The 13572-nt window shown below is 35.9% G+C and overlaps 1 protein-coding gene across 5 annotated transcripts in view; it reads right to left on the reverse strand.

Moving 5' to 3' along the window:
* The window catches only part of METTL15 (methyltransferase like 15), a 303907-nt gene that overhangs the window by 212003 nt on the left and 78332 nt on the right, over positions 1-13572 (reverse strand). The gene's annotated exons all lie outside the window — the stretch shown is intronic.

A 13572-nucleotide genomic window follows, 5' to 3' on the forward strand; every position in this document is an offset into this window, starting at 1 on the left:
ATCCATCTTGCAAGCTGAAGCAGGGAACTGCTAAGGCAGCTGCACCCGATGCAACCATCACAAAACAAGAGACCCGAGAACTAGAAAGGCGAGGCTCACCACCCATTTATCCCTCCGCCTTTCAATTAGCCCTACATGTGATTATTGGCCAGGCTGGCACAATTAACTAACTCAGTATGTTAAAGAAAGGAATGCAATTCTGAATTGTGAGGCAATATTAAACAATTTACCATTTGTTACGGGGTTCTGAGAAATGAATTTCAATAATGTACATACTATGCTGTATTTCAGTGAAATTGTAATATTGTTTATATTCTATATTTTATTACAAGCTCAAATATATTCTAAAACATAAAAAAGCTATAATCCAAAAATACACATTGAATAGATTATGTAAAATACTATTTCACAAATGTAAATAAATATTAAATAGAAACTAAGATGAAGGTACTGATTTTAAAATACGTACAGATTTTTATACTATTGTTTGTAAAAAATGATGTAGTTATTCAATGTTTTCAGTGACTAATCTCTCAAGAGTGGACAACCTATTCCTTTTTTTAGATTGTTCTTATGTTTTGCTGAAATCTGTTCACCTTGGGTAACCCTGAAAGTATTTAAAACACCAGTGACGTGGCTGTCTGCATCACAGCAACACACAAGCCACCAGAGTAATAGCAAACTGACCGATAAAAAGTACAGCCAGAAGGCTACAGCTCACGTTCTTTAGGTGTGTTATCAAGAGAGACTGGTCCTTGGAAAATGACAACATTCACGATAAAGTAGATGGGTAGTGAAAATGAGGAAGACTCATGAAAATATAACCTATAATTACATTGTTTATACTGAGTTTGAGGAGATTATAGCTATGCTACAAACTATTTTATCAGAGATAAGTGCCTTGAGTGTGAGTCATGGCAACCTTACATATGAGGGGGCACCCCCCTCCCCCAAAAAACGGAAAAACATTCCGCTGGGCTGAGTTTTCATGCATTTTTCCTGCTAGGCAAGTATCCAGCAACTCGCTTTGAGTTAGTGCACACAGTGATATTATCTGGGAAGGTTCTCTCTGGTCAAAGGGAATTTTTTTTTAAAAGCAATTTCTCTTGAACCTCATTTTTTGTGATGGCCAACTTAAGCAAACAGCGTGAGGCTGTGAAATTTTGTTTCGTGCTCTGGAAAAATGCCGCAGAAACTGTTGTGATGTTGAACACAGCTTACAAGGACAGCGCTATGGGAAAAACTCAAATGTACAAGTGGTTTCTCATTTCAAAAAAGGTGAAATGTTGACTGTAAAACCTTTTTCTTGACATCCATCAACTTCCCAAATGGAGAAAAATGTCAACTCGTAGTGCATTTGGAGTTTGTTCCACCAGGTCAGACTGCTAATCAAGCTTTCTATTTATTTCAGTGGTTCTCAATCTTCCTAATGCCGCGACCCTTTAATACAATTACTCATGTTGTGGTGACCACCCCCAAGCATAAAATTATTTTTGTTGCTACTTCATAACTGTAATTTTGCTACTGTTATGAGTTGGGAATCCCTGTGAAAGGGACATCCCACTCCCCAAAGGGGTCGCAACCCACAGGTTGAGAACAGCTGATTTAGAGGTTCTGAAAAGATTGCTTAACACTGTGCAACAAAAAAGGCCTGACTTGTAACAAACTGGGAACTGGTTGTGCCACCATTGCCAGGATGGCAATGCCTTGCCTCCCTATGACTTCTTTTTGTTTCCATGAATGAAGAGGCACATGAAAGGACAGAGATTTGATGCAGAAGAGGTGGAAAAAACAACTGAGGGAAGTGCTGTCAGCCCCCCAAACAGATGAGTTTGAAAACTCTTTCCAAGAATGGAATCACAGGGAGGGAGGGGAAAAATGAGGACCTAATGTTGGGGGTTTAAATGGAGAGAAAATGTTTTGAGAAACGATGTACAAATGCGCTTTACACAATTGATGTGTGTATGGATTGGGATAACAGTTGTATGAGCCCCTAATAAACTGTTAAAAAAAAAAAAAGAATGGAATCACAGATATATTAAGTGTAATGGAGAGTACGTTGAGGATGATAAGGTTGTTTTATTAAAAAAAAATTGAATACATAGCTTGAAAAAAAATCTGGGTTTTTTTTGTGGGGGCACCCCCTCATAATACAAGGATTGCTTGTATTGCTGAATCCTTGGATCATGGAAAAATTAAGGTATTAAATGATATTAAAGGAAAGAAATAATAAAAATGTTTGTCAAAATGCATTGATTTAAAATGAATATATAGCACTGCCACCACCAAAACCCTCATAATTTGTATCCTTGTAAAAGTTGGTAGTTTACTGTATTAAATATACATATTATTGCAAACTCCTAGTTTAAAGAACTAAATTGGATTGTGTTTCTATTAACTAAAAATGGAAGGCTAGAGAATGAGACAAAGTGAGGAGATAGGAAAACTGATTTGGGACTGGCTCAGTGTCTCAGGCATTTACAACATTATTATTCATCAAGGATATCTAAATAGAAACGAGAACCCACTCTACACGTATCAGAATGCATAAAATTAATAACAAAAGTGTTTGGGTAGAATGTAAAAGAATCAGAAATCTGAAACACTGCAGATAAAAGTATAAAGAGATTCAACCACTTTGTAAAACTGTTAAGCTGCATAAACTAATGCGTGCATACGTTTACCTTCTAAGTCACTATATCAAAGATTTTAAAAAATCAATGCATTTGTAAATTTTCTTTATGGATCTATTGTGTTTCAGAAATGTTCATGTTTATGAGCTTCAATTAGTTTCTCATTATTTGATGCAAATGATGAGCTTATTGTAATTGCTGCCACACTAAGGTAGACTTCTAGTTAAAGACTAACTGGATGTTCACTGGTATTTTTGTCATAGACTTTAAATGAATACCCAAGAAAAATTAGCATATGTGACCACACCAAGATATATACAACAATGTTCATACTTGTTCATTCATAGACTCGTATAGAAACTATCCTAAAGTCCATGAACAGAAAAATGGAAAAGAAATTGTTGTATAATTATATAATTCAGGGGAAAAAGAGAACTACTAGCCCTATCAGCAATTTAAATGATTGACACAATATTTTAAGTGTTGACTGAAGAAAATGGTTTAACAGTTGACATCAAATTAATTCCAACTCATGGAGAACTCAAGTGCATCAGAGTGGAAATATTCCCCAAAGGGTTTTTAATAGCTAGTAGTTCAGAAGTAGGTCAACAGATCTTTCTTCCAAATCACCTTTCAGCTGGAAGCTGAGAGCCTTAACCATTAGCAAGTCAGTCATCAATGAGTATGCACACCACAATTTCGCCTAAATGAAATTCAAAAACAGAGAAAAGGAGGTGACGATGTAAGAACAATGGATACCACCTTTATCTTTGTCTGGAAAATAAATATAAAGGTATATTTCCTTGTAAAACTTCATATAATTGAACAATTTAAAAGTCTGTATCTTAATGTATGAATATTAGACTACACTTAATTTTAAGAAAATTTAGAAAAATGAACGTGATAAAAATTACCAGGGAGTAAAATTAACAACTCATATTTCAGTAATCCGCAATTTAAAAAAAGAATAAAGTATAAGCCATAATAATTATATTAAATCCAGTTGACTTAAAAATTCTGTTGTTGTTAAGAGCTGGTTCCAACTAATAGTACAAGAGATAGAAATCCGGCCAGGTCCCGGCCCAGCCTCCCAATTTCTGTTAGGTTTGAGCCCATTGTTACAGTAACTGTTTCCTCCATCTCCTGGAGAGTCACCCTCTTTTGACCCAAACACTGCTATTAGAGCATTTCCAGACTGGATTTTAACAAGAACAGGCAAACACTTGCACACATACGCACAAAAATAATAAAAGCAATATAAATAAATCATTATAAAAAGGTTTTGTTGTTTCATATATTGGGTGAAATTAAATTGCAAACATATCACAGAATTAGTAAGTTCTTTACAAGGAAAATATGTTATAAGAAAATACATCAATTGTAGTAAACAACAATATAGTCTGGTAGTCTACCTATCAAAAATACAATAACAATAAATACATTCTCATCAAATAAATAAAAAACAAATTGAGTTGCACAAAAATGACAATTCCTAAAACACAACAAGCCTGTAAGAAATATTTACAAATACATTTCCAAAAAAATTTTAAATCTTTGCATTGAACATGATTTAAGGTGTTATTGCCAAAACAATAAAAAAAGACAAATGTCTGAATTCTAAAAATAAACATACTGAAAAAGAAGACAAACAAATATGTGTATATAGGGCGCCAGGAACTTCAGAATGTTCATGGAAAAATTCCATTAACCTTTTTGTTTTTTCACAGTTTTATTGTTACATAATGTGTATATACAATTCAACAGTTCGATCATATCAAGATGAGTTGAACAACCATTAAAAAATGAATTTTAGAACATTTTCTTCCTTCTTGTACTCATTTTATTAGCTCCCCATTTTTCCATGAATGTTTGCAGCTTCTAGTACATATATGGTCAAGTTAACATAAAATGAAAAAAATAAAATGAAGTACTCTCTTATCAACAATATTTCTTAAAGGGTTTTACTATCTATCTTATATGAGAAGGGAATAAACAATACTGCTGGTAGAATGTCAACCGAAGGTAGTTAGTAATATGCACCAAGCATTATAAAATGTGCTTCATAAAATGTGTTTGTAATGTAATTAATAACAATGTAAAAGTTATAAAATTTAATAATGTTCATTGTGTTATTGTGACTACTAGCAAAAACTATAAACAAGGTGAATTTCTATATGTAGCAAGTTCTTTAAATAACTTGGATAAATTTTTACAAGGAATATTTGACAACATGTGTACTATGCTTATTCATGTTTGTTAATATGAATAGATGTCAATAATAAATGCTGATTTAAGAAGAATCAATGTACAAGGGGGAACCCAAAAATATCTAAATTTTTTTTTCAAAGCTATGTATTTAAATTTTTTTACAAAAAACCTAATCACCTTCAAAGTACTCTCCATTGCACTTGGATACATTAGTCAAACTCATCTGTTTGGATGGCTGACAGCACCTCCCTCATTTTTTTTCTTCACTTCTTCCATGTCAAATCACTGTCCTCTTAAAGCCCTCTTCATTCGCAGAAACAAAAAGAAATTGCACGGAGCAAGGCCAGGTGAGTAAGGTGTGTGGGGCAAAAGAGACATGCTGTTTTTCTGCCAAAATCTGAAGCACTGAGATGGCTACATGAGCAGGTGCACTGTCATGATGGCAAGACCAAACAGGACTTTTTTTGTTGAACACTGTCATGCAAACTTTTCAGAAACTCTAAATAGAAAGCTTGATTAACAGTGTGACTGGTGGAAGGAACTCCAAACACACTACAAGTCGTTTGGGAAATTGATGGATGTTCATCCATCTGTTTGGGAAATTGATGGAGGTCCAGGACGAGGTTTGACTTCAATCGACATTTCACCTTTTTGAAATGAGAAAACCACTCGCACACGTGAGTTTTTCCCATAGTACTGTCCTTATAAGCTGTGTTCAAAATCACAACAGTTTCTACAGCATTTTCCAGAGCAGGAGACAAAATTTCACAGCCAAACGCTGTTTGCTTAAATTGGCCATCACAAAAAGTGAGGTTTGAGCAAAACTGCGTTTACAAAAAAAAATCACTGTGAACAGAGAGAACCTTCCTAGGCAATGCCACTGGGTGCACTAAGTCAGATAAGTCAGAGCTAGTTGCTTGGTGTTGGCCTAGTACGGAGTAGGGTGGGGTGGGGGGGTGATGCGTACTATGAAAGCTCCGCCCAGTGGAGCTTTTTCCATTTATTTGGGGAGGGGGGACACCCCTCGTGTATATGATTATATGTGGCCATTCAGAATGGCATGGGAACAAGCAACCAGACTGCCAGTAAAGATTTTCCTTAGTAGAATGGGTAGGTAGATGATAGCAGAAGCAAATAACCTTAAGCGGTCAGAAAAAGCAGATTAAGGTTAAGCATTGCTCCTCCTAAAGTCAAAAGGTCTTAAATCCTAAATGTGAAACAATAATAACATGTAGCTGTTGTTGCTAGATGCCATGAGTGGGTTCCGACCCATAGTGACCTTTTGAACACCAGAGTGAAACACTGCCTGGTCCTGCGACAACCTCACAACTCTTCCAATACCTGAGCCCATTGTTGCAGCCATGGTAGTAATCCATCATTTCATATGAACTACTTTAAAAAAATTAACTCCAATAAATATTGTCCCTGGGGATTATTTATTTCCAGGTAAAAATTGGTATTCACATTAAAATATTATTGTTAGGTGCCACCTAGTTAGTTCTGATAAATAGCAATCCTATGTAAAACATAAGAAACACTGCCTGGTCTTGCACCATGATCATAATCACTGCTAAATTAAAGCATATCTCTGCAACCACAGTGTCAACTTATCTTCTTGAGGGGTTTCCTCATTTTCTGTTGCCTCTCTGTTTCACCAAATATGATGCCCTTTCTCTCGGGCCTGGTCCCTCCTGACGATGTGTCCAAGGAGGATAACAACTTCCAGACCAAACATCAGAAAGGTGCTAATCCTTTTTTCTTTCTATAACTTTTTGTTTTGCTTTATAAGACAAAGTTCACATATAGTATTTTCAAACTTTTACATGTGTTCTTTAAGACATTATCAAAAGTGTTTCATTTCTAAAGTGATTTACCAAATACTATAAAGTTTAAGAAATAACTTCAATGGGAATTAACTTTCATTTACATAGAATTTTATGTGTAGTTTGTCTAACTATGAATCACGACATTTAGAAAATTCTATCAAATTCATGCCTTCCCAATTTCATAAATAATATATAAGCCTAAAACTTTTTTTTAAGCCTAAAACTTTTGATATATTATCTGGCAATTATACTTTAACAAGAAAAAGGGGTAACACTGAGTGTGTATTCTGTGTCAGGCAGTTTCTGTGCTGATCTCCCATAGAAACACTTTAATATCTTCTTTACAAGAATGCAACAAAGTACTGACAGTGTCTCCATTTTATATATGTTTTCTGAATCCCCCAGAAGTAACAGGAGCTAGCTACTCAATATCATATAGGTAGTAACTGATAGAACTAGTTTGGCCCACTTGGTTACAAAGACCACCTCGACATACTTCCACCAAAACCTAGACACCACATGATGTGATTACATATCCCCATTGTCATGGAGTCAATTCAAAACTCAGAACTGTTCCAGGGGGTTCTGAGACTTTACAATATGTCTCATTTTTCTGCCACAGAGCAGCTGGGGGTGAGTGCAAATGAATAATGAATGATGGTAATTATAGTAAATAATTACTATGAATTTATTAGGAACGAGTCATTGTTTCTTTTTTATATTTATTTGCCCCTCATTTAAAAAACAAGAACAGAAAAAAAACATTGCCATCGAGTGGATTTCAACTCATTCTGATCATATAGGAAAGAATAGACACTACCTCTGTGGGTTTCTGAGACCATAAATCTACAATAATAGAAAGTCTCATTTTTCTCCCATACAGTGGCTGATGGTTTTGAACTGCTGACCAATATGTAATGCACTATGCCACCAGTGCTACTACCGCACTATGCTTATTCTACTTGAGTAAACTGAGCCATGGAGGAACCAAGTAATTTGACAAAGGATGCAGCTAGCAAGTTCCAGGGTTTGGATTCTGCCCAGATGTTCAGGTTCGAGAGTCTGATTTTACAGAGTAGAGAAAGAAATTTACATATATGAGACAAAATTGACTTAATAGCATAATTAAATTGAAAGAGGAAAAAACAGTGAACTCAACCAAAACGTTAGGTTCAAACTGCTGGATTTGAAAAGAACAAATGAAACATATTTTCAGTTTCAAACAGTTATTGCTGAATTGTGAAATCCCAATCTAGGATTTCAAATCACTTAGAATAATTTAAATAAGATTTTAAATTTTGGACTAGAACCTCAAGTCCTCTAGAATTGAGAACTTAAACTATAGGTTATCACTCATAGTGGCAAAAATTGGGTAATTAGTGAGAAAGAGAGCTATGAACATGAGGAATGGAACTAGGAAATGTATAGTCTGTATTCCTTCCAATTTTTACTAAGATATTTCCTATTTGCTTACATATTTTCTTCTACACTACTAAACTATAAATTCACAATATCATTGAAAGAATGAAGATTAATTCTATATCATTATCCAAGACTACTAATGGCAGATATTTATCATAGGTTCTCAAACTTATTTGCCGACAGCTCCCTTTTTAGGGAAAAAAAAACTACTGAGTAACCCCAATTATTAAAAGCTTCTATACTGTACCCCACAATCTAGGATAAAGTAAAGGTGTCTGCCTTGAGGCCCTCAAGGATCGTTCCAGAGCCTTTCAGGGCTTATAGAAACACTGTGACTCATCAGCATAAAGTGGTCTTTGAACAATGGGGGGCAAAGAGTTGATGCAGAATAATTAAGGAGTAGGTTCAGAAAACATTGAGGTGATTATGAATGATGTTTTAAACAAAAGAAAATGCTATGTGATTAAATTTAGAGAAGAAACTATAAACAATGGTGGCATAGCAGGTTAAACATCTTTCACGTGGAAACATAAATACAGATAAAGTCATTCCAAACAACCAATATTGGAATTAAAACAGTGGATACAAGGTAATCACTGCCTCTGGATTTAAAGGTAATGATGCAGTATTTTTTGTTTAATGATTTCCCAGGAGAATGATTAGATCATAATAGCATAACCCCTAATGTGCCTTTTAACTTAAATTATAATGTGCCTTTTAACTTAAATTATATTTATAATGTATGCTTTTGTCTTAAATCAGTAAAAAAATACAATAACGAGACAGGTTAAATAAATGTGTGTATACACATGTGTGTATGCACATATTGGTGTGTATAATAAATCAAATATCCAAAGAGACAATGAGTTCATTTTGAAAATGATTAATACTTAAAGATAGTATTTATGCTCAAAGAGCTACATGTATGATATTTGATGTCACTCTTTTCTTACACTTTATAATTACCTCTAAAGTTCAAGTCAGTTTTAAAAATAAATTTAGAACAATTTTTAAACTATAGAAAATTATTTACTCCTTTTTAAAATATGAACAAAAAACAAAAAAACTACTCAAAGAGAGATAAAATAATAACTTGGAATATTAATAAAAATTCAACTCTTTCTAGAAGCTTCCTCCTTTAATGAACTAGGAACCATTTCCTAATAACAATGTAAAAATGAATATTGGAAAATTAATCACCACAACATATTACTTTGTTATTTAAAATAAAGTATATTAAGTTCTCAGGGAATAAGTCATTTTGAGGCAACAGATTATGGGGTAAAATTACATAAGAAAGGTTACTTTACCTAACACTGAAAGTGAAGAAATGTGTTTTTAAATGTATATGTTATGTTATGTCATCTATGTAAATATGTGCATTTTTTTGGTAGTAAATCAGAGATATTTATTTAATGTACTAGTTTTCCTGCTGTATATTTGGAAACACTTGACATAGTTATTCTGTCTTCTATAGACTTTTTTTTCCTCCTTGATTTCAATTTTATGTGCATTTTCTTACAAAAAGTATCCTAAATAAAAAAATCAATCAAAATTAATTAGATAACCAAAGTAATGGCATATGTAAAGAGTTATGACTGGAAAAATCTGGAACAAATTTCAAATGAGGACAAAATCAGTGCTGCTGTGGAAAGAATGTCTGATAACAATGCAGAAAGATAGGCACATGGGAGGGCAACCATAAAGCCTGACAGAATTCAGGGATTGTAATAATACGATTTAGAATGTACGCCATATACTTTTTTCAAGCATTTTATACACATCAACTAATTAATCATCAAAACACCCACATGAATATTTTCTCCTCATTATTACACACAAGAATAATGAGTTGCTTCTCCTTAACTATATAATACAAATCATATTTACATATTTTTCACTTTTCATGCTAAGCCTCTCTGCACTAACTCTTTTAATCTTATTAGCTGCTATCTAGCTGGCTTCACCTCACTGCCACCTTAGGTGTAAGAGAACGGTCCATGGCCTAATCGTGTCCCATCTCCATGATCGCTATTGTTTGAGTTCATTGTTATTGCTGTTTTAATCATGGTTTCACTCAGGAAAGTGTGTGTCAAGGTTGTAGCATCTCACCAGGCATATTCAATCTGAATGCTGAGCAAATCATCAGAGAAGCTGTCTTATACGAAGAAGAATGTGGCATCAGGATTACAGGAAGGTTTATTAAAAACCTACCATGTGTAGATGACACAACCTTGCCTGCCGAAAGTGAGGAGGGCTGGAAGCATTTGTTGATGAAGGTAAGGAATGCAGCCTTCAGTTTGGATCACAACTCAACATGGGGAAGACCAAAATCCTCACAACTAAATCAATAGGTAACATCATGATACATGAAGAAAAGTTTGAAGTTGTCAAGGATTTTGTCCACTTCAATCCACAAGCATGGAAGCACTCATCAAAAGATCAAAAGATGTGTTTCATTGGTAAATCTGTTCAAAACCCACATAAAGTACTGAAAAGCAAGGATGTTGCTTTGATCATTAAGGTGCACCTTACAGTTAGCCATGATATTTTAAATTTCCTCATATGCATGTGAAAGTTGGGCATTGCATAAAGAAGACTAAAGAAGTGATGCATTTGAATTCTGGTAGTAGAGAAAATTAAAAGTACCATGGACTGCCAAAAGGATAAACCAATCAATTTTGGAAGAAGTATGCCCAGAGTGTTCCTTAGAGGCAAGGAGGATAAAACTTTGTCTTACATACTTTGGACATGTCATCAGGAGAGACCAGTCCGTGAAGGACATCATGTTTGGTAGAGGAGCAGTGGAGGAGAGGAAAGCTCTTAAGGAGATGGATTGTACTGCAGCAACAATGAGCTCAAGTATGGGAACAATTATAAGGATGGTGCAGGCCCGGACATTGTTTCATTCCGTTGTGCATAAGGTTGCTATGTGTCAGAACAGACTCTATGGCACCTAGCAACAACAACTATTTAAATCCATCTAACTGAGAGTTTCCACCATTTTAAATGACCCTCAACATTTTCAACTATATCACTTGCTAGTGACTGGTCTTTCCTAATGTAACATGTCCAAAGTAAGTGAACCAAAATGTTGCTATCCTTACTTCTAAGGTGCATTCTTATCGCACTTCTTCAAAGAACGACTTTGTGGTTTTGGTTATTCTAACACAACTTTTGGTATTTTCAAGAAATTCTCTTGTTCCAAACAAATCGGTATCAAATTGCTTATTACTAATACATGTTATTTGAGAATAACATTGGGTGTTATCCAAGACTGGGTATACCAGGGTCCGTTTCTAAGGCTGAGAATAAAGTACCACTGCTGCCTTTAGGTGGCCTCACGTTAGGTCAGGCTCAGAGAGACTTTATGAACCACAGAGGGAAACATTGCCTGGTGCTGAGCATCCTCACAACTGTTTAGTTTGAGCCCATTGTTGCAGTCACTATGTCAATCCAGCTCATTGGAGGGCGTCTTCCTTTTGTTTTCCCACTAACTTTCCAATTGACGGAGCATGTTCATAAACTGTATCGAAGTTCAGAGTAAGTAATGGACAAATAAAATCAGAAAACTTCTAGAAGGTATTAAGAAAACACAAATAATACTTAGATTATATTGATTATATTCTAGAATTTTGCAACCTTATTAAATGAGTGTTTCTGAAAGCCTTTCCACGGTCCCTTAAGTGTGTGATTCAGAGCTACCAAACTACTCCTTCATGTTCTAGGAGAGTGTAAACCCTGGATTCATCCCCTTACACTCAGCTAGTTCTCCCTTATTAATCTTGCCTCCTAAGTCAATGAGCTCCTGAGGAATTTGTTCCTCTGTCACATACTATTTATGTGAATTGGACAAATTCTCTCTGGGTTGGTTATTTTATTTATAATGAAAGATGTTGGCTCATAATGGTATAACCTATTTTATAGGGTGTGTTAGCCTAGGTACTTTGGAGAAACAAATCCACAGCAACTCATGTATAAGAGAATTTTATGTAAAGAAAGTGTGCATCACGAAAACATCCCAACCCAATGCTGCCCAAGCCCACAAGTCCAACATTAACCCATTAACTCAACACCAGTCTACAAAGTCCTCCACCTCACAAAACAGAGGCAATGATGCCGACTGCAGGAGGAAAGCTGAGTCAGTGAACGAACAAGCATCTCAGCACTAGCAGGGGTCTCCACAAGGCTGCTCCAGCACCCAGAGCTGCATCGGGATAGGTCCATGTGGCTTCTCCTTGGGGATGTCTTGTAGGAAGTCAATCTTGCAAGCTGAAGCAGGGAACTGCTAAGGCAGCTGCACCCTGGTGCGACCATCACAAAGCAAGAGACCCCAGAACTAGAAAGGCAAGGCTCACCACCCATATATCCCTCCGCCTTTCAACCAGCCCCACATGTGATTATCAGCCAGGCTGGCACAATTAACTAACTCATAGGGCTTTTGAGAGAAATGTGTTAGAAAAATATGTATCAAGTAATGTATAATGCTTAGTGCACAACAATCAGCAAGTAGTAGTAGCCATAATGATGGCAATGATGTTACTTAATACTTTTATAATCCTCTTCATTTGTAATATCATCTAATCTCCAAGCTTTAATGAGTTGTGCTTTGTAAATGATACTCAAAATTAAACTTTTTTGACATAACCCTTTTCTGGTACTCTATGTCTCATTTTCAACCATCTGCTAAACCTCTCCATTATAGATTCCAAAATGAATTATTAACCCCAAATCATTACACTACCAAAATTCCTTTTCTAAAATTACCTTTCCACCGAGACATAAAACTAAAGCCACACTTGATTTTTTTTTTTTTTTTGCCCTAGACACTTCTGATTAAGAACAAAGCCTGCATCCGAGACAAGCTCATCTCTCCAGATCATGGGAGCTTCCCATTCCAGGGCTCACAAATCAGGGACAAACTTATTCCCCCAGGACTGTTGGAGCTCCTCATTCCAGTGACCCCTGAATTTTATATAAGCTCATACCCCTTGACCATGGAAACCCACCCATTCCCCCAAAACTCATTGTCATCGAGTTGATTTGGACTTCTAGAGACACTGTAGGTCTAAGTAAAAGGGTTTCCCAACGTGTCCATCTTTACCAAAGCAGTTTGCCACATCTTTCTCCCACAGAGCAACCAATGTGTTCAAAGTGCTTATCTCTTGGCTACCAGCTAAGTGACTGACCTCTGAGTCACAATCTGGGCAAGGTCATCTTCTTGGACTGTGGAAGCGCCCTAATCCAATACCCCTATTTAGGATAAGTTTGTCCCCCTGGATGATGGAAACTCCCCCATTCCAATGCCCCCAAGTCTAGGACAAAAATCTGCTTGACTCCCCACACTGTTGGCCATGCTCCCTCCACCCCACTGGCCATGCCCCCATCCCCTCCCCCGACACTTCTGGATGATTCTGAGCAACCTTGAAGGGTGGATTCTGGCTCTGTTGGGCAGCTCAGCCCTGATCAAGCCCCCACACAAG

The sequence above is a fragment of the Echinops telfairi genome, unplaced genomic scaffold (assembly GCF_000313985.2).
Source record: "Echinops telfairi isolate 266 unplaced genomic scaffold, ASM31398v2 ScPeMD7_60;HRSCAF=208, whole genome shotgun sequence".
NCBI lineage: Eukaryota > Metazoa > Chordata > Mammalia > Afrosoricida > Tenrecidae > Echinops > Echinops telfairi.